The sequence below is a fragment of the Lissotriton vulgaris genome, unplaced genomic scaffold (assembly GCF_964263255.1).
Source record: "Lissotriton vulgaris unplaced genomic scaffold, aLisVul1.2 SCAFFOLD_303, whole genome shotgun sequence".
NCBI lineage: Eukaryota > Metazoa > Chordata > Amphibia > Caudata > Salamandridae > Lissotriton > Lissotriton vulgaris.
In genome coordinates, this window is record NW_028246227.1 from 493047 (window position 1) to 519096 (window position 26050).

Consider the following 26050-nt stretch of genomic DNA (forward strand, 5'->3'; position numbering starts at 1 on the left):
CACTGGAGAGTGTGGTGCTGCCCCTGGGTATCAAGATTATCAGCTACGCTGATGATACTCAGCTGGTGGTAGGGCTTCCCCAGTCGGCTTACCATCCCGACCGGCTGCACACGTGTTTGGATAAGATCTTCACGTGGATGTGTAGCTCAGCACTCAAGCTTAACGGCTCCAAAACGGAACTGATGATGCTGGGGAATTCCCCTCCCTCCTCATCTCCGAGCAGCTGGCCCAGCTGCCTGGGAGCAGCTCCCACCCCCAAACAGGAGATCAAGAGCTTGGGGGTGTGGTTGGAGCAGGACCTTTCTTTCAAGACACACGCTAAAAAGACCGCAGGCGTGTGTTTCGGTCTGCTCCGATCAGCCCGTAAGATCTTACCTCTCCTCCCAGTGGCCTCTAGGAGGTTACTCATCCAGGGGCTCATCATCTCTCAGCTGGACTTCAGTAACGCGTTGTTTCTGGGAGCTCCAGAGTCCGCCCTAAACAAACTGCAGCAAGTGCAGAATGCGGCCGCTAGGCTCCTGATGGACCTTCCCAGGCGTCAGTCTGCCCGACCTGCGCTGAAGGCGCTGCACTGGCTCCCTGTTAGGGAGAGGGTGAAATTCAAGGCACTCTGTATGGCCTATAAAATCCTGCAGGGGAAAGGCCCACCTATCCTACGGGACATGGTTCAATCCTATAAGGCCTCCCGTTCCCTCCGCTCAGACCATCAACATCTGCTGCAGGTCACGAGGGTAAGGAAGGTAAGAACTGGTGGCAGAAGATTCTCCATTAACGTGGCCATCCTGTGGAACTCCCTTCCTCTGTACTTGCGCTCGGAAACGAGTTTCTTACGCTTCCGCAAGCTGTTAAAAACTCACCTGTTTCCTGCTTAATTCCTGTGTCTCGTGTCATGGCGTCTCTCTCTGGATGAGCGCGGGGATGCCCAAGGGTAACCAGGCGCGATATAAAACTCCTTAATAATAATAATAATAATAATAATAATAATAATAATAATAATAATAATTGACTCCATTTCAGATGAAGTCGATCATTGGGACAGTACGAACTTGCTTGAAGGGTTGACTCTTAAAGTCATACAGAGAACAGTCTTCATGCCTTTGAACCAGGGGAAGTTTAAAGCTGAGTGCCGCCCTATCCATGAGTTGGTGGTAGCCTGCAATGTCAACAGGAGGGGAATCCCCCGGAGTCACAGGAGGCGGGGACAGTCTTTGGATCTGGTATTCGTCCCAGTATTGCATATCGGCATCACAATCCTTTATCATCCCGCAGCTCACCATCCTCTATCTGGACGAAGATTATCATCCTCATCCTCATACACCGTAGCTTGTATCCAAATAGAAGTTGTAGCTGTAGCCGGTGGTAGTGCCGCCTTTGGAAGCGCAACAGTGGTAGGAGCTGGTGCAGGGAAGGTTGTCGTAGGTAGAGGCGACCCAAAACCATATGGTGGGAAACGCTTGTTGTAATCTTCCAACATATACTGAAGATTTGGAATAAGGGAAAGAGGCAGTGACGCCGCCGGAACTTGAGTGAACGGTTCTTCCTCTTGAACATATGAGTTCTTGTGATCATCCCCATAGTCCTGATACTTTATGACTACTTCAGAAGGGCTACGTGCTGCCCTGAAACGATCGTCCTCTTCATCCTCAGACACAGAGTCTGACTCAGACCCTGTCGCAAACAGGGGAGAGGGTGGCTGTGTGTAACAGGGTATGTCAAGCTGTTCCAGAGGCACTTGGCGACACTGTTGCAAAGGGTCGGTGGAGTAAACACCAGACCCGGATGAAGGAATTGGCACCAAAGGTAAGGATGCAAAGGCAGAAGGCACCACCATCGATGAGGCCGCAACCAAGGCCGCCGTCGACAAGGCCGCCATCGATGAAACTCGTCGACGGAGATCTTCACAATTCTCTTCGACGTAGATCCGGAAGACAACGAGAGGGTCTTTGACGTCGAAGCAATGGGTATCATCGACGAGACGAGAGTTTTAAAACTCCGGCATACCTTCCTCGACATAGACGCCGCCGACGCAGCCACCGTCGACAAACCAAAAGCCGATGCTGTAGTCACAGTTGTCGTCGACGAAATGGAGACGGCAGATCACATCGGGACGATTGTTGATGCTCCCGTCGACGATTTTACACGTTTTAAGGTGGAAAAGGGCTTAGAAGCTGTAGACGCCTAAGAGCCAGATCTCGGGGGCATCGGCGTAGCAGGAGGAGGTGAGGACACCGCAGGAGCCTTCAATACTGAGTTTCTTCTTGAAGAAGGGAGAAGGTAAATCCTGCACACTGCTATGCCTGGAGGCCGCTTTAGTAGTACCCGACACCAGGCTTTCTGCGTCAGAAAGAGCCGAATCCTTGTCCTTCAGCCTTTGTAACCAGATGAGGAGGCGACCCTCCCTATCCTTCAAGGTTTTTGTGGAGAAAGTTCTGCAGATCTTACATTTGCCTACCTCATGGTCAGGGTATAAGCAGTAAATACATTTCTTGTGGGAGTCCTCAGAATAAAGTCTCAACTTCCCACACGAAGAACAAGGTCTAAACAAAGACTTCTTACTTGAAGACATGGTATAAAGTACTGGAAAACCAGAGAAAAGTAGAAAAACTGATCGGAGCTCAGGGAGAAAATCTGAGGGCCTGAGCCTCTGAGGAGAAGGCTCTGGAGGGGTGCTTGCGCCCGATTGGCTGTAGGGACTAACATAATGACAGGGATATATTGCAAAGTTTTTCTTTCTCTCCATGTATTCCTATGTGGAAATTATGACCTGGCATTTGCAACTATTTCTAGTGTGTATTTTTATGTGTTCTTGCATACATATTTTCTTGGGATTTTATTACTATTTTATTTACCATGGGGCTCGCACTTTGGCAACGGGGAATATTCAAGCATGTGAATTTATGAAAGACACCCTAATACTGGAGAACGTTAGGGTGCTACTCTGGTACAAGGTAACTGCACTTCTATTTTCCCATTTTAAGTACTGCACAGTACTGCTGGCAGCACAGTTCCCTGGCAACACTGCCCACTAACAACCTTGTGCAAAGGCCGCCATATTGCTAGAAGAGAGGCACTGTCTGAGCCAGGACAGCTACTGTCCACGTGAACAGTCCCGTGCACACTCATTCCTGCACACTCGTAATCCCGTGCACGGCTGCTCTTCTGTGAGTTTGTGAGTTTGTGCATTCAGTGTTAGCTCTGTGCACGGTAGCCCAGGAAGCAGGTGTGCCCTCAAGCATTGTTACAGAGGCAGATCCATGCACAGCAGGTGTTATGGGCCGCTAATTCTGTGCACTGAGTCTTACAGGCAGCTTTGCACTATGCTAGCTATGTGTACAGGTAGCGCTGCACTAAAGTCTCCCTGTGCAAGAAAACTGTACAGGCTGCCCTGAGCATCAGCTGCACTGTGCACTGCAGCCCTCCAGACTGTTCCACTCGTGCACTAGTCAGTCTGTGCACTGGAAGCTCAAATTATTTGGAGGGTGGCACCCTGCAGGGGACCCTGTGCTGACAGGTAGCCTTAAACAGAAACAGCCGTAGAGACGCAAGCCCAGCCTGCTGAGAGCACATACAGTCCTGCACACTGCCAGCCCTGTGCATTTCCACCTGTGTGCACTGCCACCCATGTGCACTATCAGCCCATGTGCACTATCAGCCCATAACACTGCCAGCCCTGCTCATTTACCCTGCGCACCCCGCCAGCGCCCCGGACTCCGCCAGCGCCCCGGACTCCGCCAGCGCCCCGGACTCCGCGTTACTGTTGTAGCAATGCTTGGTGCTCAGTCCGCGTTTCCTCCAGAGAAAGTGTAGTTCAGTGGATTTGTTTCGATAAACCGTCAGCAGTCCTCTCAGCTCCTTTCAAAGGAGATCTGAGGCAGAAGATTCATGAGCTGTCATTTTACCGGCAGCTTCTTTCCAGAGTTGAAAGATTGGTACAGCTCTGGGAGCAAACTTCAAAATATATAAAGACTCTGTACTCAGTAGTTTGAAACAGTTTCCATTGCTCAGACCCCAAATAGCACTCATGTTTCGTATTCAGAGGGTTCTTTTAGAAAATGCAATTTTCCAAAGAGTCTTGGGTTTAAATAATTAGAATAAGCAAAAACATACCTTGTTGTTGTGTTAAGGCTTCGTTGATTCCACCTGCATTAAAAAGAGGAGAAAGGTTAATAGTTCTGCCAACAGTTTCCGATACTGATTAGTTAATAGACTGCACATTAGTTATTTTGAATTTTAATTATATTCTTACAGGATAGTCACACATTGTGCACTGAAATCACTGGGAGTGAAGGATGCGGTTTTTGTATCTCAACCACTCTGTTTTTGTAAATCTTTGGGTATCTTGTGTAGTCTACTTGGAAGATTTCATGTAGGTTCAGTCTCTACATATGTTCACACAAGGACCCTTTCAAGCAGACCCTGGTTGGCTCCCTCATGGAAACAGAGCACATAATGCCTCTCCTCTCTGGAAGACCGGCTTTTACCCTCGGTGAAAACCGCAACCGCTCCATATTTCTATCTATGAAAGTTTCTGCATGATCGCAGCCATGGTCGAGACGCTAATCTTGGAAGGGGTAAAGTTCCATTTGCTTCATTTCCACTGTCCGCAAACTCTGGTATGTCTCTACCCCAGTCTTTGAAAGCACCCAGGAAGTAACATGCACACATCTTACCTTAGAAAGGGCAACATCTTACCCTGTACTCACAGTTTTCATTCTGCACCGAACTCACATGAATCCCCATGCATTGAAGCACTTTGACACTGCACTCAACCCTTATCAACCTTCATTCTTGCACAGAGAGGACTCACCATTCTCTGCACTCGACACTTAACCTTCATTCTTGCACAGAGAGGACGCACACCATTCTCTCTGCACTCAACCTCATTCTTGCACAGAGAGGACTTGCACCATTCTCTCTGCACTCGACCCTTAACCTTCATTCTTGCACAGAGAGGAATCAAACCATTCTCTCTGCACTCAACCTCATTCTTGCACAGAGAGGACTTGCACCATTCTATCTGCACTCGACCCTTAACCTTCATTCTTGCACAGAGAGGACTCACCATTCTCTCTGCACTCGACCCTAAACCTTCATTCTTGCACAGAGAGGACGCAAACCATTCTCTCTGCACTCAACCCATATCAACCATCATTCTTGCACAGAGAGGACGCACAACATTCTCTCTGCACTCGACCCTTAACCTTCATTCTTGCACAGAGAGGACTCAAACCATTCTCTCTGCACTCAGCCTCATTCTTGCACAGAGAGGACTTGCACCATTCTCACTGCACTCAACCCTTCACCTTCATTCTTGCACAGAAGACTCACACCATTCTCTATCCATTCTGACACTTGTCAACCTTCATTCTTGCACCAACAGGACTTGCACCATTCTCTCTGCACTCAGACACAACCTTCATTCTTGCACGTAGTACTTAAACCAATCTCTGCACTCACACTTATCAACATTCATTCTTGCGCAGAGAGGGGTCACACCATTCTCTTTGCACTCAAGGGGGGGTGCTGTCAGACTGCAAAGGGGGGGGGGGGTGTCAGACCGCAAGAGAGGGGTGTGGTGTCAGACCGCAAGAGAGGGGGGTGGTGTCAGACTGCAAGGGGGGGGGGTGGTGTCAGACCGCAAGAGGGGGGTGGTGTCAGACCGCAAGAGGGGGGTGGTGTCAGACCGCAAGAGGGGGGTGTGTCAGACCGCAAGAGGGGGGTGTGTCAGACCGCAAGAGGGGGGTGTGTCAGACCGCAAGAGAGGGGGGTGGTGTCAGACCGCAAGAGAGGGGGGTGGTGTCAGACCGCAAGAGGGGGGGGTGGTGTCAGACTGCAAGAGGAGGGGGGTGGTGCCAGACTGCAAGAGGAGGGGGGTGGTGCCAGACTGCAAGAGGAGGGGGGTGGTGTCAGACTGCAAGAGGAGGGGGGTGGTGTCAGACTGAAAGAGGGGGGGGGTGGTGTCAGACCACAAGAGAGGACAGGGCCTAAACGCTGCAGCTGGCACTAAGTGCTGCACAGCTGGTGAAGACCATAAATAACATTCACTTTGGGATTTCCACAATACTTTCTTTAGATTAAGGATATAGGTTCACTGCTGGAAAATGAGGCTTTCCTATGCACTTTCAATCGATACAAAATGAGGCTTCCTTATGAATTTCAGTGAAGGCCTTATCAATCCTGGAGGCAGAGTGTGTGGTTTAATGTGAGATGGAGCTCTGGCATGAGCTGAGCCTGTCTGCAGCTGTCAGGAACAACTCCCTAAGCCGATCCGGGATAATGCCATACCATATACTATTAAGTGCCTTTTAATCCTCGCGGTTATATAGCAACTTTGGTTTGGCTTTATCAAAACATGTCGTGTAAGGTGTCATACGAATTGGAATACTACCCCCTCGCCAGTTCTGGCGATGGGGATAGCATTCCACCCTTCTAGAGGTAGAAGACATGTTACTTTACTGAAACGCGGTTGATTTTAAAATAGCCTCCGATCCTCAAAATGGATGCCTCTGCCCCAGACACGGGTCTGGCCTCCTGCTGCTGACCGAAACTCAGGAAATGGTGGCCTGGACAAAGGGTTTCCTGTCGCAGGGCGGTGTCAAACCACCCCAGACAGGAGATAGTGGATTGTAGCAGGGAGGTTTCAAAGAAACCAGACACGGCCTGGGGAGCACAAGGCTGCCCCTTGCGTAATCCGGCCAAACCGGTTCTGGGGCAGACCAGCCCCAGTCCCAGCGCGGCCTGGATCAAAGGAAAGGGGTGCATCCACCCCCTTCCTGGGTCCCACCCATAGGAGGGGACCTAGCAGGTAATCCAGCCCACCAGATTCGAATAAGAGTGGGAGCAGTGCCAATGCAACTCAGATTATCCTGAAGAAACATAAGAAATGAAACTCTGGACCCTTCGACATCCTACTCCACGTAGAAGACTGAAGAGTCTCCCTTGTGGTCAAGGAGTGACCACCCTGTGCAAACAGGCACCATCCAGCACCTCGACCCTTGCTTTGTTGCAGTTCCCGCCGGAACTCGAGCGACAGATCGACGAGATCAAGCTTGCCTGCCTTCCTCTAGCCCGATCCACAGTCCCTGCAGAGCCGAGACCCGTGGAGGTGAGTGGAAGCGTGGGGCACGCCATCTTGAAAAGGCCACGAGACGCTGACCGTGCAGCCCACGAGTGACCCTCGAAGCTGTACACCGGGGTTTGAGGAGCCCCAACCCTGAGCTGCTCTTGCACCAAAGCTCACCCCTCCACACTCGACGAGTGCTGCGTGGGGCCCTTCTGCTTGTGTTGGCTCGATGCGTTGGCCCGCTCACTTGCCAGCTGGCTTGTGGCCCCTGTGCCAACGAAAACCTTAAACTGACCTGCTTTTCTGGTTGCTCCGGATTTGCACCAGCTCCTGTTAAAAGGAGCCCCCGCTCTGACCCTCCTGGTCCGAGTGAGAAGCAATCACCTAGTTCCGCGTGGATTGCTTTTGCCAAGTGCTGTTTGCTCCAATTGTGAAGCCGACGGCACTGACGGCGAGAGCCTGCGTGAGACAGATCGTGACCTGCTCCTGGACGTCGCAGATGCCCCAGAGCCCACGTGACAGCGGAGAGAAGCTCCTCGACAACCATCTGATTGCGCCTGACATTGCCTGGTTCCGTCCTGGTTCCACCCTGGTCACTGCTGAGTGACCCAGACTCTGTCCCCTCTGCTTTCAGATACTTCTCGACTTCGATCCACCCTTTGATCACACCGGACACTTCTGCTTCCCATCGCCTGCAGCATCTTCAGCTCCAAGCACCAAGAGCCTGCGTGTCAAAACCAGACGCCACTTTGACCCTATGCACCCGCTTCCTGTGGGTGAGGTAACATTGCAACGCCGGTGTTCTCACACTGGTACACACCTCTAGGGTCTGTGTCTTAACTTTTGTTCCTCTATGTTCAGCGGAAGTATCTTTAAACTCTCTTTGTGTGACTTTTACGCACCATTGACATTGCATTAGTGCAAGTCGCACTTTACGTACTGCACCCGAATACCGCGGGCTTTTCCCGACTTCAGCATTGTTAGTCCAGACTGCTCCCAGCGATTCCATAGGCCCTAGGCCTAACCACAGTTTGATTGGTATCTCTTATACCACTTTTTTAATATATGGTTTGAGTGGCCACCCGCCCTCATCCATAATTGTGCAACTTTGTATGTTATGCTGTGCTTTTGATTTAAAGCTTGTGCCCCTTTGCTCATAAAGAGTACTGGAGATTAATTTAGAAATAAACACATATATTTTTATAATATATACTTGTGTGGTGTTCTTTCATTTGGTATTACAGGATTGTATGTGGTAAAACAGCTCGCTTAACACGACCTCTTAAATTAAGCCTTTAGGCTGCTTAGTCCATGCTACCCCTAGGATAGCTTGTCTAATAAGGTTGACTTACAACCAGACACCATAAGGGATTGTTTGGACTGATACAAGGTGGTTCCAAAATTGGAAACATCATATCAGGCCAACTTCTCACAGCTTCCTCGCAGTGTTTTAACTTCCCCCAATGCAGGACCTTTGAGGAAATGACAGGGGGGACTTTGCAGTCTAATGCGGGCACAGTAACTGCTGATGCGCGGGCCCCACGGGATGCGGGACGGACTCAGGATGCTGGTCGGGCAGAACCGGTCCAGCTGGGGGCAGACGTCCTTTTTGTGGCAGGCAGGCAGCTCCCCTAGAGGCAGTAGCGGCACGGGGCGGCCTGTACACGAGTACAGTGCGGCCCGGTGGTGTGGCGCGGCCTCAGGGACACAGTGCGGGCAAGATGGTACGCTTCCGGCATACGGGGGTGAGAGGATACGCTTCAAACGTAAGGCGGCAAGTTGGTATGCTTCAGCGTACGAGGCGAACTTCCCCCGAGCAAGCTAGTGCGAGTCGTACCCGGCAGAGACCCACAGGCCGGTACAGTTCACAGGATCCGCTGGGCTTATTCTCCACTGATTGCAGGCAGGTGAGAGGCGTGCGGCCCCCAAGGCAAGGCGGTACGTCTCGTAGGAGTCACAAACAAAGGCGGGAACAGTTGTGTAAGCTTCTGGCGTATGCTACGTGGCGCACTGGGGCCGTGCAATTGGGTACACTTCTGGTGTACGGGAAGCAATTGCTGGGCTGCAAGGCGGAGTGCGAGTCGTACCCGGCCGGTCACAACACGCCGGTTCGGCTCGCAGGAGTACGGGCAAGGCTGGTTGTCGGTGCGCCTCCAGCGCACTCGTAGGACTCGAGGCACCTTGCGCACATGGAGTGCGGGCAAACTTTCTAGGCAGTTACGAAGCGTATGGCCACACGCACAGGGCGGTACGTCTCGTAGGGGGCAATGAAGGCTGGTGCCGTTGTTGTACGCCACGGGTGTACGCCACAAACAAGACAGGGGTGCCGGGCACAAAGCGGGGAAAAGGCGCTTCACTGGCGGGGCATGACATCCGGGAGAGGGTGCGCTTCAGCGCACCAGGAGTCTCCTGGGGTTGTGTTTCTCGGCTAGGGTTCTCCCCCCCGGGGGATGCAGCAGGCAGTGCGGGGCACTTTGGAGGAGGGCGAAGCGGGTGTGGGCAGCCCAGTGACACAGTGGGATGACGGCTCAAGGGCAGAGCGGGTCACACAGGGCGGGCAGGCACAGGATGGCTTCACGGAGGTCCAGGGGCACAGGACGCACTTGTACAAGGCTCTAGCGGCAGGGGGAGAGACCAGCAATCTCTTCACGGCTTTAGCAGGCAGAGTCCACCGTTCCTGGGACTCAGGTCAGGGGGCCAGCTCACTTCCAGGCCCTTTGGAGAGGCGCTTGGAATTACAAGTAATATTTTAGAAATAAAGCGCTTCCAGGCTGCCAGGGGGCACAGAGACCAGCAAGCCCCCAAGGGAGGACCCCTAAAGGAAGAAAAGGGCCCCCAGCAACCAAGTCCATCTGTAATCCAGGGGCTGGGCAGGGCCCAGGGAGGCAAGCCTTCCCCTGGGCCCCAGCAGCAGCCCGCCCCTAGTAGATTCTAGTCAGGAAAACAACATTTTAGAAGGAGACAGCCCCTTTTTATACATTGAATTCCTTTGTCTAAAGGTGCTGGGTGGGGGAAAAACCAGGCGCAGCTGGTTTGGGAGCACTCTTGATGTGCTCAGCCCCTCACTCTATTCACTGGCAGGGCTAGGGTCGTTAGACGCACCATAGGGGGCGGAGCCAGCATTGTGTGGGGAAAGCCCAGCCCTATTCAGGACCCAGGTGCACCACTCCCGCACATCACACATGCTAATCTCAACACTCACTGTAGGAGAGTGGGGTCTGCAATCCTATGGTCACCCCCGATTTTTGCTTTTTGCTTCACTGGTTTTCGACTTTCCCTGGCTGTGGGCCTGCTAATCAGACCCACAGCCTAGCTGTTCTCTCTCTAAATTGACAACCATGTACCTTAGGTGCATATCTAATTGGATACTGAGTCACCTTATCAGTCCCTGTACAGAGTACCTTAGGTACCCAGGGCATAGGTGCACCCAGGGCCTACCAGGGGCTGCAGCATGTATTATGCCACCCCTGGCTGGCCATCCAAATTTTTCACAGCTGGATGCACGACAGCTGGGGCAAGGTGGTGTAATCACCCTTTGCTTTAGATATAGTATACCTATATCTAACCCTAAAATGGACACATATCCTCCTATCAGTCACTCCTATGGCAGGCCTTATCAATCCTGAAAGCAGAGTGCTTGGAATTATGTGAGATGGTGCTCTGGCATGAGCTGAGCCGGTCTGCAGCATTCGGAACCAAGTCCTTTAGCTGTTTCCATGATAACGCTATACCATATACTCTTGAGTGCATTATAATCCTCGCCGTTTTGCCAACTTTGGTATAGCATTATCAAAACATGTCAAGTAAGGTGTCATACGAATTGGAATACTACCCCCTCACCAATTCTGGCGACGGGGGTAGCATTCCACCCCTCTAGAGGGACACGACATGTATGTGACTGTGAACCCCGGTTAAAGTTAACTCGAGCCTCAGCATCACAAAATGGATGCTGCCACCACAGACACAAGTCTGACCTCCTGCTGCTGGGAGTCCTTCCAGCGAGGGAGGCTTGGACAAAGGGTTTCCTGCCTGGGAAAGTGCTAGCACCACCCCAGACAGGATGTTGTGTATTAGGTAGGACAGGGCTGAAAGGAATGAGACATGCCTGGGGCACACAAGGTGTCCCTGTGCATACACCGGTCTAAACCAGTTCCTGGGGCACTCCAGTCCCAGCTCTGGCGCAAGACCGGACAAAGAATAGGGGGTGTAACCACCCCCCTTCCTGGTCCCACCCAGAGGAGGGACCTAGTCGTAGTACAGCCCCCTTTAGCCGGATAAAGGTAGGAGCTGGTCCCATTCCAAATTAGATTATCCTGAACAACTTTACAAGAAGAAACTCTGGACTTCGACGTTCTGCTCCACCGAAGACTGAAGAAATCTCCCTTGTGGGCAAGTAGTGTCCACCCTGCACAAGCAGGCACCATCAGCGTCCAGCGGCTTCCCTTTGTCATCTTCCTTCAAGGATCCAGACTTCAGAGCCCGACGAGACCCGGATTCCCAGACCTCTCCGACCTCTACCTACATCTGCAGCACAGCTGAGACCCGTGGGTGCGAAGAGACACGTGAGACCGGCCATCTTGAAAGAAGCAGCACTTCGCTCCAGCACGACTTCTGAGGTATCATCGTCCAAGTGCTTTGGGGATTGAGAAGCCCCGACCCAGAGCAGCTCCTGCACCGAAGACCAGCCCTCCAGCATCCACGAGATCTGCGTGGGGCCCTTCTGCCTGTTTGCTGCTCAACGCATTGTCTGGCCACTGGCCGGCTGGCTAGTGACCTCCTAGACGACGAACCTTGAAATCTTCACTGCTGGTCTGGTTGCTCCAGACTGGCCCTTGCTCCCTTCCAAAAGAGGGGCACCCCGGACCCTCCTGGTCCACTCTAGACGCCGTTTCCACTCACCGCGTGGGTTGCCTTTGCCAAGGCCTGTTGACTCCGAATCTGAAGCAGACACCGCCGACAGCGAGAGCCTGCGTGGGACAGCTTGTGCCTCCATCCTGGTCATCAAAGACACCACCTGGTCCATGTGGCTGCAGAGACAAGCGTCCACCCTCACCTGATCGTGACAACGACATCTGGTTCCACTCCTGGTTCCACTCCAGTCACTGGCTAGTGACTTTGAACATTGTCCCCTCTGCTTTCAGATTCCTCTCTTCACTGATCCACCCTTGGATCACACCGGACATCTTCCTCCTGACCGCCTGCAGCATCTTTTCCTCCAGGCTCCATAGACTTCAACGCCGGAACCGGACACGACTTGGCACCTATGCACCCGCAGCCCGTGGGTGAGGTAACACGAGCATTTCGGTGCTCAAGGGTAGCTTGACTCTCCTAGTGTCTAGTTCCACAGTCGTTTTAGTCCTACATAGTCAGGATTGTCCATACTCACCTTTTTCTTGAACTGTACTGTCCATAGACACTGTTACGCATCTCGCGTGTGAGTTCACACTCTGCACACGCGTTCCGTGGGCCTCCTATTACCTACCTAGAGTTAGTGTAGCGTGGTCCCAGCGATCCTACAGCCTCTGGACAGCTCCATTCCTTTTATCGACTTTCACATTCCACTTACTTAGTATATGGTTTGTCGTGCCCCTAGGGCACCATTGTAATTTGTGCAACTTAAACATATTTTTCCTAAGAGATTGTCATGTGCTTAGCCATCTGACCTCATAAAGAGTTCAGAGGTGTATGTTAGTCAATAAATATCTTGTTTATTTTCATAACAACGTGTGTGGTGTCCTTTCACTTGGTATTCAAGGGGTTATATGTGGTAAAACAGCTGGCTTCACATGCCAAAAGAGTTTAGCCTAGGACTGCTTTGTCCATGCTACCATTAGGATAGCTGGTCTATAAGGTTGACTTACAACCAATCACCATAAGGGTTGTTTGGACTGATACAAGGTGATCACTAGAACTAGTGAGCATCATATATCAGGCCAACTTCTCACACTCACCACCGGGCAGACCCATCATGACTCATGGAGCCTGGCGCCCCAGCCAGCTCCAGCCAATCACACGCCAGAACTACCAGGGACACATACATTCCCCATGCATTCCTACGGGAGGGCAGGCCTATCTCATCACATGCACTCAGAGTGCGCACGCACTTTCCACTGGGACACAGTAAAAGTGCGCAGAAACCAAGAATCACTAATACCATGTCACAATTAAAAGCAAAAAGTTCAGGGGTGAACCTGCCAGAAGGGCCAAGTCCAACAGCCGCCCAGCCCCGACCCATGGCCCCTGACCCATGGCCACCCAGCCCAGACCCTTGGCCGCCCAGCCCCGACCCTTGGCCGCCCAGCCCCGACCCATGGCCGCCCAGCCCTGACCCATGGCCGCCCAGCCCCGACCCTTGTCCCTTGACCCATGGCCACCCAGCCCCGACCCATGGCCGCCCAGCCCCAACCCATGGCCGCCCGGCCCCGGCCCATGGCCGCCCCGCCCCGACCCATTGCCGCCCAGCCCCGACCCATGGCCGCCCAGCCCCGACCCATGGCCGCCCAGCCCCGACCCTTGGCCGCCCAGCCCCGACCCATGGCCGCCCAGCCCTGACCCATGGCCGCCCAGCCCCGACCCTTGTCCCTTGACCCATGGCCACCCAGCCCCGACCCATGGCCACCCAGCCCCAACCCATGGCCGCCCGGCCCTGGCCCATGGCCTCCCGCCCCGACCCATTGCCGCCCAGCCCCGACCCATGGCCGCCCAGCCCCGACCCATGGCCGCCCAGCCCCGACCCATGGCCGCCCAGCCCCGACCCATGGCCGCCCAGCCCCGACCCATGGCCGCCCAGCCCCGACCCATGGCCGCCCAGCCCCGACCCATGGCCGCCCAGCCCTGACCCATGGCCGCCCAGCCCCGACCCATGGCCGCCCAGCCCCGATCCATGGCCGCCCAGCCTCTACCCATGGCTGCCCGGCCCTGACCCATGACCGCCCAGCCTGACCCATGGCCGCCCAGCCCTGGCCCGACCCTTGGCCGCCCAGCCCTGACTCATGGCCGCCCAGACCCGGCTCCGACCCATGGCCGCCCAGCCCCAACCCAGCTCCAGACCCTGGCCATGCAGGGGGGACGCGTCTGAAAGGCCCACAATGCACGGCTCTGCAGAGAGCCCTCGGCAGCGCCAGAAAGCCCCGACAGAGGCGACCCCCTGGCTGCGGATCAAGAGGGGCAGGAGGTGCCCGACCTTGGAAAGAAAGGTTCATTCAAAGTGTCTCGGGACAAGGAACCTCATGAATCCAGGCCTGTCGCTGTGGAGCACTGCAAACTGTGTATTGTGGCAGAGCTCCGCTGCGCGCACTGTTCCGCAGGCTTGGGGCACTCCCTGCACCGCGGAGCTCACTGCTTCTAGTAAGTGCTACACAGCCCGCTGAGGCTTGTATTCACTGCATCCAATATGGTTGCTGCCGTTTGAAGACATTTGAGTTTTAATGATTAGTTGTGGATTTAGTGGATTTAGGCTGCCAATTGCAGCCTGCTGGCGGGTACTCCTAGCCCGAGGCAGTCAGTGCGGAGAAGGTTTCTTCTTTGCTACAGTAGTTTGGGGCAAATACATAAAACATGAATGAAGGTTTATTTTCCTTGTCTGTATAGGCAGCAGCTTGTGTGATGAGCGGCAGAGCGGCGCTAGGAGGGAGGCTGAGCTAGAGAATTCCACTCACCCATTCTTAGGGCCACAAGCCATGCTTTCATCCTGTTGGATAAGTGCAGGTGATGTAAATAATTTTCCCTCCTAGTCATCTGTCAAAATGCCCCCTCACCTCGACCTGGCCCCACCTCTCTTACCAGCAGGGGCCTCTCCTCAAATCCTCCAGTTTTGACTTTTTTTGGGGCCGTGAGAGATGATAGTTTCTTGAACACCTGATGGGGGGTGTGCTTGCTCCGGGCTTCGGTTAGTGCAAATTCCCTCCGTTTGTCATCAAGAAGTTGTCTGTATGATGATTGCTCAAGTTGGCAGCAGATGAGGCTGTGCGTGGAGTCAGGTGATGCAAGTTTGAGCCTGTTGCAGAAGTAGCGCAAACAGCTGGCCCTCGCCCTGAGCTGCTTTATGAGGTTTCACTCGAGTCACACTTGCAACAGTGGAAGATGCAGTCTGGCTTTGGAGTCTCGATTCTGGTGAGGGAGAAAGGCCTGGAAAGAAGCTGGCGGCTTTGGTTCGGTCTCTACGCTTCTCGAACACGGTGTTGGAAATTGAGGGGGAGGATGGCAAATGCACAATGACGCCACTGAGATTGTGGACATTTTTACACTGTTTTATAAACAGCTGTACCAAACTCACAGAACGCAGACCGTGGACTTTCCCCCCTTCTTCGAGGATACCACCATTTCCTGGCTGGGAGATGGGCAGCGGATATTTCTCTTAGGACACCACGAAGAGGAGGAAATCATTGCAGCAATAATGCAGTTGCAGTCCAGGAACACCCCGGGCCAAATGGCTTCCCGGCTGAATTTTATACCACCTTTCACCATCTCCTGATCCCAGTGTTGAGACATGCGTTTGAAGAGCCCGGGGAGAGTGGAATACTCCTCTCCCCACTATAAGGGAGGCACGTATTATTTCTATATCTAAACCTGGCAAACTGCTTCACCTGTGTGACTCATAGGTCGCTCTCTAATAAATGTTGAACGAAAATCCAGGCCAAACTTATTGCTAATCGTATTAGTCCCCTTATGACGGCACTGGTGCTCTCGGACCAATCGAGACCCGTCCCATAACGTGCAGCCACACTTTGCGCTCCTCCATGACATTGATCCGGATGCCAGCGCTGCAGCGGTATTTATTGATGCCACTAAGGCGTTCGATTCCCTGGAGTGGGACTGCCTTGCTTTTGTCCTACAGCGCATGGGGTTTCCGACCTCGTTTTTGGAGTGGATCAACCTGCTCTACTCAGGGGTGCGTGCCAGGGTGGTGGTGAATACACTTCAGTTGGCACCCTTCTCTATCACACGGGCCACCCGGCAGGGATGCCCCTCTTCGCCGCTGCTTTTTGCCATAGCCATTGAGCCCCTAGCGGCGAAAGTTTGGCAGCAATATCTAGAGCATGCCCTAATATATCCTGAGAGGCAAATTTTGATCTCCTTGTACACAGATGATTTAACACTATCTGCGAAACCCTGCGGTAAGCCTTAACCCCATTCTCCGCCTGCTCATTCTCTTTGGACAGCTTTCTGGCAATAATGTGAACTAGGGTAAATCCCAAATCTTCCCCCTCACAGACGCTACAGAGAAAATCACACCCGATTTCCGTCTGAAATGGTGTGCAGACACCATTACTGATCTAGGTATTAGAATTTCACGTTGTCGGGAGGAATTGATGCGCTCCAACTATGGCTGGGCACTGGATGCCATCACCGACAGGGTGACCGGGTGGGTTTTGATGCCTCTCTCTATGGCGGATAGTGTCGCTGATCAAGAGGATTATACTGCCTCAACTCCTTTATCTCTTTACTAACATCCCCTATGCCCCGAACCATTTTAATTGCATCAAAACACAGCTGTTCAGACTAACAAGGGGAGGAAACAGCCTAGACTGGCGTGGGAAATGATGACTCGGCCTTTCGAGGATGGTGGATTTGAGATCTCAGATATGGATCTATACATTGCTTGCGCTCAAGCTCACTTTGCGGGTTACTGGTTCCACCTCCCTGTACAAGCCTCTCTGGCTGTAGAGGATGGGTATAGGGAACCCCCACCATGCACTACACACCTTAGCGTGACCACAGTACCTAGACACTTGCCCACCACAGTCCAATGCACGACCAGTGCCTGGCATGCTCTAGCGCGTACACTTCAGTGCCCCTTTTTTACTCGCCACCAGTACCCCTGCAAGGGCGGCAGGATATACCGGTCACTGCGGAGGGAGGGTGCAGTCGCATGCTTCGGAAACTGTCTTATCCCACTTGGGGTCACTTATACAACAATGGGAAGTTCAAGGCGAGTAGAGTTTTTCGGCTCCTCCACCCCACTCCGTTAGAATGCTTTTACTATGTACGACTTAGACAAGAAGTATGGTAACTAACCCAGGACTTTCCATTGGAACCCCCCCCCCATTATGGTCCCCTTACACACTTTACTGCAACAAGACCCCCCATAACATGTGGTGGCCCGTTTATAGAGCTCCACTCAAAAGGAACGGAGACGGAGCCCTGCCCCAGTGAAAGGGATGGGGGAGGAAGAGTTGGCTTCCCCCATTCCGGAGGAGCAATGGGCCTATTGTCGCCAAACGGGGGTCATCTCTGGAAATAGCAGGCTATGCCTGATACACTACAAATACATTCATCGCTTATATTACACGCCTGCTAGGTTACAATGGCTACGCTTGCGTGACACAGACCGCTGCAACAGATATGGGGCTGCAGGGGCAGACTTTGGACATTTGGCATGGGAATGTCTGCTTTTTCAGGAGTAATGGGGGGGAGTTACTGTAGGCGCTGGATGTTATGACTGCCATACATGTTCCAAATGATCCCATTACCGTCCTCTTAGGCTATGCAGAGGAAATTCCCAATTGGGTCTGGAGGTTCGCCTCTGGCTCTTTGATGGCGAAATGGCATATAGCCAGTCGCTGGGGACGCGGTCGAGCTCCCAAATTTAAAGAGTAGCTTAATGATCTTGTGTACTGCCAGGAACAGCTAGAGGTTTATGCTGACCTAATGCCACCTTCCTCACAACCTAAAGATATTTGGGGGCCTCTTAGGGCATATCTTCTGGAATACAATGATAATGTGGGGTAAGCCCAGAGCCTGGAGCAGGGGGAAGAGAGACCGGGGGAAGATTGAAGTAGCGGGCGCATCCCTGGATGTGGGCCCATGAGCTCCTAGGGTGAGGTTAGGGGGGACCCACTTCTTGATCACACCTAGAAAGCTGTGACGCGAGTGGCAAATGGAATATAATATTGGATTGAACTGTGGCTAACTGACTGATTAGCTTTGCAGGAGTCATAAGTTGGGATCCCCAACGACCAGGAGGGCCGTAATACAAATTGAAACTCTGTAGCATGTATCTTTATGGTTTGAATTTATTATTGAATACGATGGGAGATGTTTGAGACACGCCAGATTCTGTTTCACAAAACAGTTTAAATTCTTATTTTTTATGCTTTTTATGCCTGTACGGGTTTCTCTTTTAAACAATTTCTCACAAAACTGTACGCAATGTGATTTGGGAAAAACTTTCAAAGATATTGTTTTAAATCTAAATAAAGATTATTACACATTACACATGTGTACACTGACTTCAGTTTATAACCCACAAAGTAATGGAACTGTAAAACACCATAATGGCCTACTAAAAAACAAAATATCAACATTAAATTTAGAAATGGTTACCCTGCCTTCCCATTGCATTATTCTCCATAAAGAAATACACTAAGTACAGATCATTACCTCACTCCGCATCGGATAGTAACAGGGAGGACTATTAATATGCAGAATCCTCCATCCAGATGAAATGCAGATGCTGAAACAAGTAGTGAGGTACTAGGAAATGTAATATGTGACTTTGTCCCAACTAACAAAGGCAGCAGAATTATTTTTTAAACCGGTTTTATGATACAAACAAAAGAGTTCCAACACTCCTACAAAGGCAGAACCGGACCCACAGCCAGGAGACACAGTGTGCATCAAGAAGATCATCAGGAAGTTGAAAGACCCAAAGTTTGAAGGACCTTACACAGTCACTGAATCAACGAATAAAGCACTGAAAGTGAAAGACAGGACACAATGGATCCATCTTACACACATACAATAGGCAAACCAAGGGTTAATACCAGGAGATGAAAAGGAACTAAAATGAGGATGAAGAAAGGAGAAGTAACCAGAGACATCCTCCCGTCCAATGTGGCATTTGGACTTTTTTTGTTTCGTAATTGTTTTATTTGAAAGTGGAAGAAAAAACACAAGGTGGGTTGACTTGCAGTGTTACACTCGCTGGGGTCTATCGTCATTACAAAGGAAAACTGAAGAATAAGAAGAGGGGCAGAGGGATGAGGTAGGGGCAGTAAATAAGGGATGGGGAATATATATATAATGCACTTTATTGCAAAATTTGCACAGAAATACATGTAAAAATGAATTGAAGATGTACATATTACTATGAAAATGTGTCTTATGGTATTTATACCGATATGAAATGTATGCCAAAATGCAATATGGAGCCAAAATTGCTATAACAACCAATGTACAGATTTGTTATTACTATTAGAGCACTGTCACTTTAAATCGCATCACTAACAAAAGAGAAAAAAACGCAAATGTTGGTATATAAGAAACCAGGTGACCATTTACTGTGTCATGTGATCAAGGTACGTCAGTACCGAAACGCGTAATGGCCGACTGAGTAACAGCTCAATAAACCGACAATTTTTCTACTTACTTGGGTCTGTGCTCCATGTGTCTCTTCGGGAGAAGAGAGCGCCTGCGTCCTGCTTGCGAAGTGGTGGAGTTCTGGACTTTTTTGGTTCCGTCCAGAGGTGTCAGGGTACAACACCCGAAGACCCCGGAGTTCCACCTGCCTTGGTGCACAAATGAACAGAAACACGGGCTTCTCGATGGTGGCGTCAAAGACCAAAGGTTTATTACTGCAGGGACACAGAAGTCACAGAATCTACACACGGGCAGAATCTAGGAGACTGTTCGATTTGTACAAAGTGGGTTGCTCCTTATATACTAAAAATTGTGCTCTAGGCAAATATTTCACATGTCGGTACATTCCCAAACCTTTTGTGTCTCTAAACAATAAATATTTGGCGTTACACAGGAACTGTCGATAATATCTGATACCAAACATCACGAAGAGGGGTTCCCACCAGTCCATCACAATCCCTTGTCAATATTGCATTCAAGACCCGGACCGCCTCATCGTAAAGTTCGTTACCTCCCCCTAATAAAGGCCCAGAAGGAAAGGAGTAGAGCCAGGTGCAGGAGATAGAAAAGCGGGATAAGAGATGTTTGTGGGTTGTAAATGGGCAAGGCTACCGGCTTCGGCCGCCTAATCATGATCAGGTACAATGGACACGAAGACCAGTTTGGCAGGACTGGCCTCGGGCAGAGGAGGCAGCCTTTGTCGAGTCATGCAGCTACAGCGTGATCTGGTTTAAGGTGCACGTGTCACGTAAGAGGTGAATCTCCGGCTAAGGCTACGTGTCTTTAATCAAAGTGAAGTGAATGAAATGATCAGAGGCTATTGCATATGTGAGGGCAAGGAAACACAAAATGGCGGCCACGATCTAAGATGGATGCCGTGTGTATATCAGAAATGTGTCAGTGGAAGGAGTGCTCTTGCTCGTAGCGTAGCGAAAACACTAGGATATACTAAATGGATCATTTGCGGTTCACTGATACCATTTTTATGTATTTCCGACAAACTTAAAAACACGGGTTCAAGTCGTCACGGAACCGTCACGGAACCTCAGACCCTCCTTTTGCCCTTACATAGGCAATTACTCAATCTATGTCTGAATCTAGTTCTATGCTCATCAGGTCAGTGACATGTTGTTGTATCATCATCCTTTCTCGTGTCTTTTCTCCAAACGCAGGTGGTTTCCTAAAACAGGTTGTAGCACAAAGACTACACAGAGCAGGACCACACTGGATAATCAGACAACATGAGAATAGTAATATTAAGATGATTCCAATGACCATTAGAACCTTCCATCCCCACGCTGAGATCAGAGTCCAAAACCACTCCATGAAGGACCAGTTTCCCTTGTCTACATGTATGGAGTCTGAAATCTTGTGCAACTTAGAGATCGCCTCGTAAACTGTTGGAGCATTATTAGGAATAAAGACACAGCAGCTCGATTGGATCATTCTGCATACCCCACCTCGATCTGCAAGTATAACATCTAGAACCATACGGTTCTGCAATGTCATGAGCCTATCCGCCTGAAGCTCAGCTGTCAGATTGCTAAGGGCACCAGCAGTTTCGGTAATAGTAGATTCAACTACCCGTGTTAGCTGACGTATGTTTCTACTATTGGCCATAGGCCCCCAGAACGGAAGGAAGCCTTTGAAGAAGTCTCCAGCTTCCTGACCAGCGGTATCTTCCTTGCTGAAGACACCTCTCGCTACTCTTGTTCTGTGGTAATCAGGTGAAGCAGTGTATGTCGGAGGCAATAATCGAGCAATATAACATGATCCTGAGAAGTCGGCAGGCAACCATGTATAAGTTCTGTCTCGACAGATGAAGTAGGTACCCCTGGCAGTAAGGAAGGCAGGGGAAGAGTTAGCCGGAAACACATAAGTCTCTACGCACTCACTCCTCCCTAGCTGAGCTCTCGGATTTCTCCCATTACCTTGCAAACAGACCTGACCTCGGTGAGGTACGACCCAGATTGGAGTTGAGCTTTTACGCTTGCTTTCTCCTAAACTAAGGCGATACTCTGAAGTATTCCAACTTAAATATACTCGCAATTCGTCTCTAGGGTAAGATGGAGTATTATTGACGTCTTTGATCATGTCAATAATTCCCTGGACTAAAGCTTTGTTAGCAGAGTTATATTTAGTGGAACGTGGTGGACGTGGAGGATAAGTTTCAAGGGCATAAGCAAAGATGGTTTGGAAGGCCTGAAATGATCCATTATAGCTGTAAGGCAAAACCAAATAGGGAATACCTTTATCCATAGTGTGAGGTATCAAGCCACACACCCAGCAGTCTGTAGTGTTAACTACCAGTTGGTGTTGATGCAAGAGCTGTACAAAAGTATTATTAATGAATTCTGAGCGTCGAGCTTGCTCATGTTCCGGAAACGAGTGAAAAGAGTGTATAGAAGAAACAGTAGAAATAGCTGGATCAAGGGGAGGCACTGTAGAAACTGGCACAAAAATCAAATTTATGCTAAAGACAATTCCACCCACCAATGTTGCTAAAACAATCAAAAATGTAATGGCACATTGCATCAAGAAACATTTGCTGTGAAGAATTCTATTAAGTCTGTTTCTGCGAACGTAAATCACATTCTTTCGTTGCAGCGCAGGAAGCTCCATCTTCTACAATCCGCTCGCGACCACTGATGATGTGTACGTAGATGAAAATGCCTCTATCAGCCCTGGGAGTTCCCAGAACCAACAGAAAGATCGACCTTGTGTCAGACCCCTGCAAATTCAAACTAGGCACACAGCCACGACCCTACGGCTACCCAGACGGCAAGGCAATTTATTAAAAACAATAAACAATAGCAAACTTCCTGGCTGAAAAGCAAAAAAGTCCAATGTATATAAATATCAAAATCACAATATGCAGTTGCCTGCTTTATTTGTCCTTTTTATGGCTTCTAAGGTTGTATTTCTGCTTCGCTGGTACTGTCTGATCGGAAAATAGTGTATCACTAGCAGCTGTTGCAGAGTTTACGTTCGCAGATGGCAAAGTTTCTTCTGATGCTGGAGACAAATGTTCAATGTTCAAAGTAGTCTTTTCAGGAGGAGAGTCACGTTTCAAAGTGTCAGAAATCAAATCGGCATCGCTGAAAGGGACAAATTTTGGAGTTATTTCAGATTCGGAGGCACCAATTCCCTTCTTCACCCAGTCGTCGTAGGGCAGCGGCAGTGGAACACGCTTTACGTGAGAAGCGTGGATCCAGTTCTTCCGGCCAGCAACACGTACAGCTGTCCTCGTTGCCAGTAGGATTTGGAAGGGGCCGATGTAGCGAGGCTGAAGATTCTTTGTCCTCGCGAAGTTCCGGACCACTATGAAGTCACCCGGTTTCAGTTGATGCCCTGGACTCTCCGGAGGTTTTGGTAGTGCATCAAAAACCTGTTGATGAATAAGACTTAATTTAGCAGTCAAGTCGTAAAGGTAGTCTATCAACATAGGATATTCAATGGAGCAAAATTGTTTAGGCCTTGGCACACCCCAGACATTTGCCGGGCGGCCAAATACAATCTCATATGGAGAAAGCCCTATTCTAGAATGCACTGTTGCTCTCGTTGATAACAAGGCCAAAGGAAGTGCGTCTGGCCAAGCCAAACCTGTGGATGCTTGAATTTTGGCTATTTTAAGCTTGAGGGTGCCATTGTAACCCTCGACTAAACCAGCAGACTGGGGATGGTTCGCACTATGAAATTTTTGTTTCAATCCTAGACCAGCACACACACTCTGCATAACTTTCCCTATAAACTCACTTCCGTTATCTGACCATACAATCCGTGGCATTCCATACCTAGGAAAAAATTCTTTGAGAAGAATTTTGGCAGTTGATAAAGCAGTGTTGTCCTTTAGTGGGTATGCTTCTATCCACCTGGAAAAAGCACAAACTACCACCAGGACGTATTTTAAATTGTTGCAGCGTTCCATGTGAATGAAGTCTAACTGTATTACTTCAAAGGGGCAGGAAGGAGGAGCGAAATGACCAGCTGGAGTTGGAATTCCCTTGCCAGGATTATGCATCAAGCACACCATACAATTTTTCACCACTCTCTCTGCACACTTACTGATTCCCTCATTCTTCCAGACCGGAGCTAACATCTTACATATCCCTTTAGAACTTATATGCGCTACTCCATGCGCCATCGTCACTACTGCAAGCACATATGCATCAGGCAACATCCAACGCTGCTGTTCTGTCAAATCGATCCAACATCCATTCGAGTCCAATTTGCCCGTACTTTCTCTCCATACGCGTTTCTCTTCCTCAGTCGCTTCTTTCTGAATCTCTTTCACACTTTCCATAGTGTCCTCACACATTCCAGACTCAGCAATCCATCTTGCAGACGTAGCAACGTACATTCTACTCATCATGTCTCTAGCTGTCTGTTTAGCGGTTTCATCAGCAAAGGCATTTCCCCGACCAACATCATCCGTGATTGCTTTATGAGCACTGCACTTCACAATCGCAACTTCAGTCGGCAAGGTTAGAGATTCTAACAAGTCGTTAACTAGCTGACCATGTTGGATCTTAGTCCCATGGGACGTAATGAAACCCCTTTCTCTCCACAACCGGCCAAAACTATGGGCCACGCCAAATGCGTACTGACTATCTGTAAACACATTCACTCTCTTTCCCTTAGCTAAAACACACGCTCTCGTAAGAGCTATTAACTCTGCAGCTTGGGCAGAATTCTGACTCACTCTTGCAGTCTCCACAATCGTCTTCAAAGTCGTTACTGCGTAGGCAGCAGTCACATCACCATTCTCCAATTTAAAACATGACCCGTCCACATACAGCGTACCATCCGGGTCGGATAGAGGAGTATCTCTCAAGTCGATACGACCTTTTGTCTCTTCCTCCGTTTTGAAATAACAGTCATGTGGCTCAGAATCACTCGACTCTTGATCAGTCGGCAACAATGTTGCTGGATTCAATACATTGCATCTTTTGATCTGAATATGACTCGCTAATAACGTCAGCTCGTAACCAGATAATCTCGCACTAGTAAGGTGTTGTGTCTTCGTTCGGTTCATGAGTGTGTCCACTGCATGAGGAACCATGACCACTAGCATATTGTTCATCACCAAACCAGCAGATTGTCGAATGGAAGCTGCAGCTGCCGCTGTAGCCCTCAAACAACTAGGCAATGCTCTAGCTACCGGATCTAATGTTGATGAAAAATACGCACAAGGGCGTTGTTTATCACCAAACTTCTGTGTCAAGACACTCAACGCGCAACCTTCTCTTTCGTGAACGTAGAGCGTGAATGGCTTACTGTAATCAGGTGTGCCCAATACAGGAGCTGAACACAAAGCTTTTCGTAATTCAGCAAAACTCTTTTGACATTCATCAGACCATGGCACCGGACTCGGAACATTTTTCCCAGTCAAAGCTACCAATGGCTTTGCTAAAAGTGAAAAATTTGGAATCCACTGCCTACAGTAGGAGGTAATACCTAGAAAGGCACGTACTTCCCTCTGTGTGCGTGGAACACTCATCTGCGTAATTGCTTTTATTCTTTCTGGGGTCAACTTCCTTCCCTCCTTTGATAAGAGGTGACCTAGGTAGGTTACTTCTTGGCAGCAATATTGCATTTTGGAAGGTGACACCTTATGATTCAAATTAGACAAATGATGCAATAGTGAAATTGTAGCTGCCTTGCAAGTTTCCTTGTCATCGGCAGCCACCAAAAGATCGTCTACGTACTGTACTAGGGCAGAGCCTGGAGGAAGGACAAAAGAATCTAGCTGACTTTTTAAAGCTTGACTGTAAATGGATGGACTTTCACAATAGCCTTGTGGAGCGCGTTTAAATCTGAAACTCCGACCTCCTAAACAGAAGCCGAAAATATCCCTACTTTCTTCAGCTATCGGAATGCTGAAAAATGCATTCTTGAGATCTATAACTGAGAACCACGTAGCTGTAGCAGGAATCAATGTTAATAAGGCAGTAATGTCTGGCACTACAGGAAACTGCGGAATTACAATCTTATTAACTTCTCTAAGGTCTATGACAAACCTATAAACTGGAGGCTTTGTAGGGTCAGTTCGCTTCAGAATCGGTAAGACAGGACTGTTACAGACATTTCCTCGCGTTTCTTCAACCACATCTTTCTTAATCAAATCTTGCACAATCAATAAGAGTGCACGTTCACCTTCACTCGATATTTTATACTGGGGAATTCTTGGAAATTTTACATTCGCTTTCAAAGTTACTACATACGGTGGAATTTCTAGTAGACCTACATCATTGGGACCAGTCGCCCAAAGAGAATCAGGGAGTGAACGTAGCTCCGGCGGGAGTGCGTCCATTGACAAGTACATCGGAGAGGTGAGTCTTTTACCCAAAGTAAGCTGTACTCCTTCCGGAGAACAGTACAATGTCGCATATAGTCGTTTTAACAAATCTAAACCAAGCAGATTTTCATTACAACCTGTCGTCAAAATTAAGGGTGCTTTCAATTGACACGGTCCAACAGAAATAGACAAAGGACCAGATATCGGGTTGTACACAGGGGCGCCTGAAAAACCTACGGAAACATTTGTTGAGCCAGACAAAGGTGCGCCAGGGAGTTTCGCATGCATGATAGAACTTTTCGCGGCACCAGTATCCAACAGAAACGGTT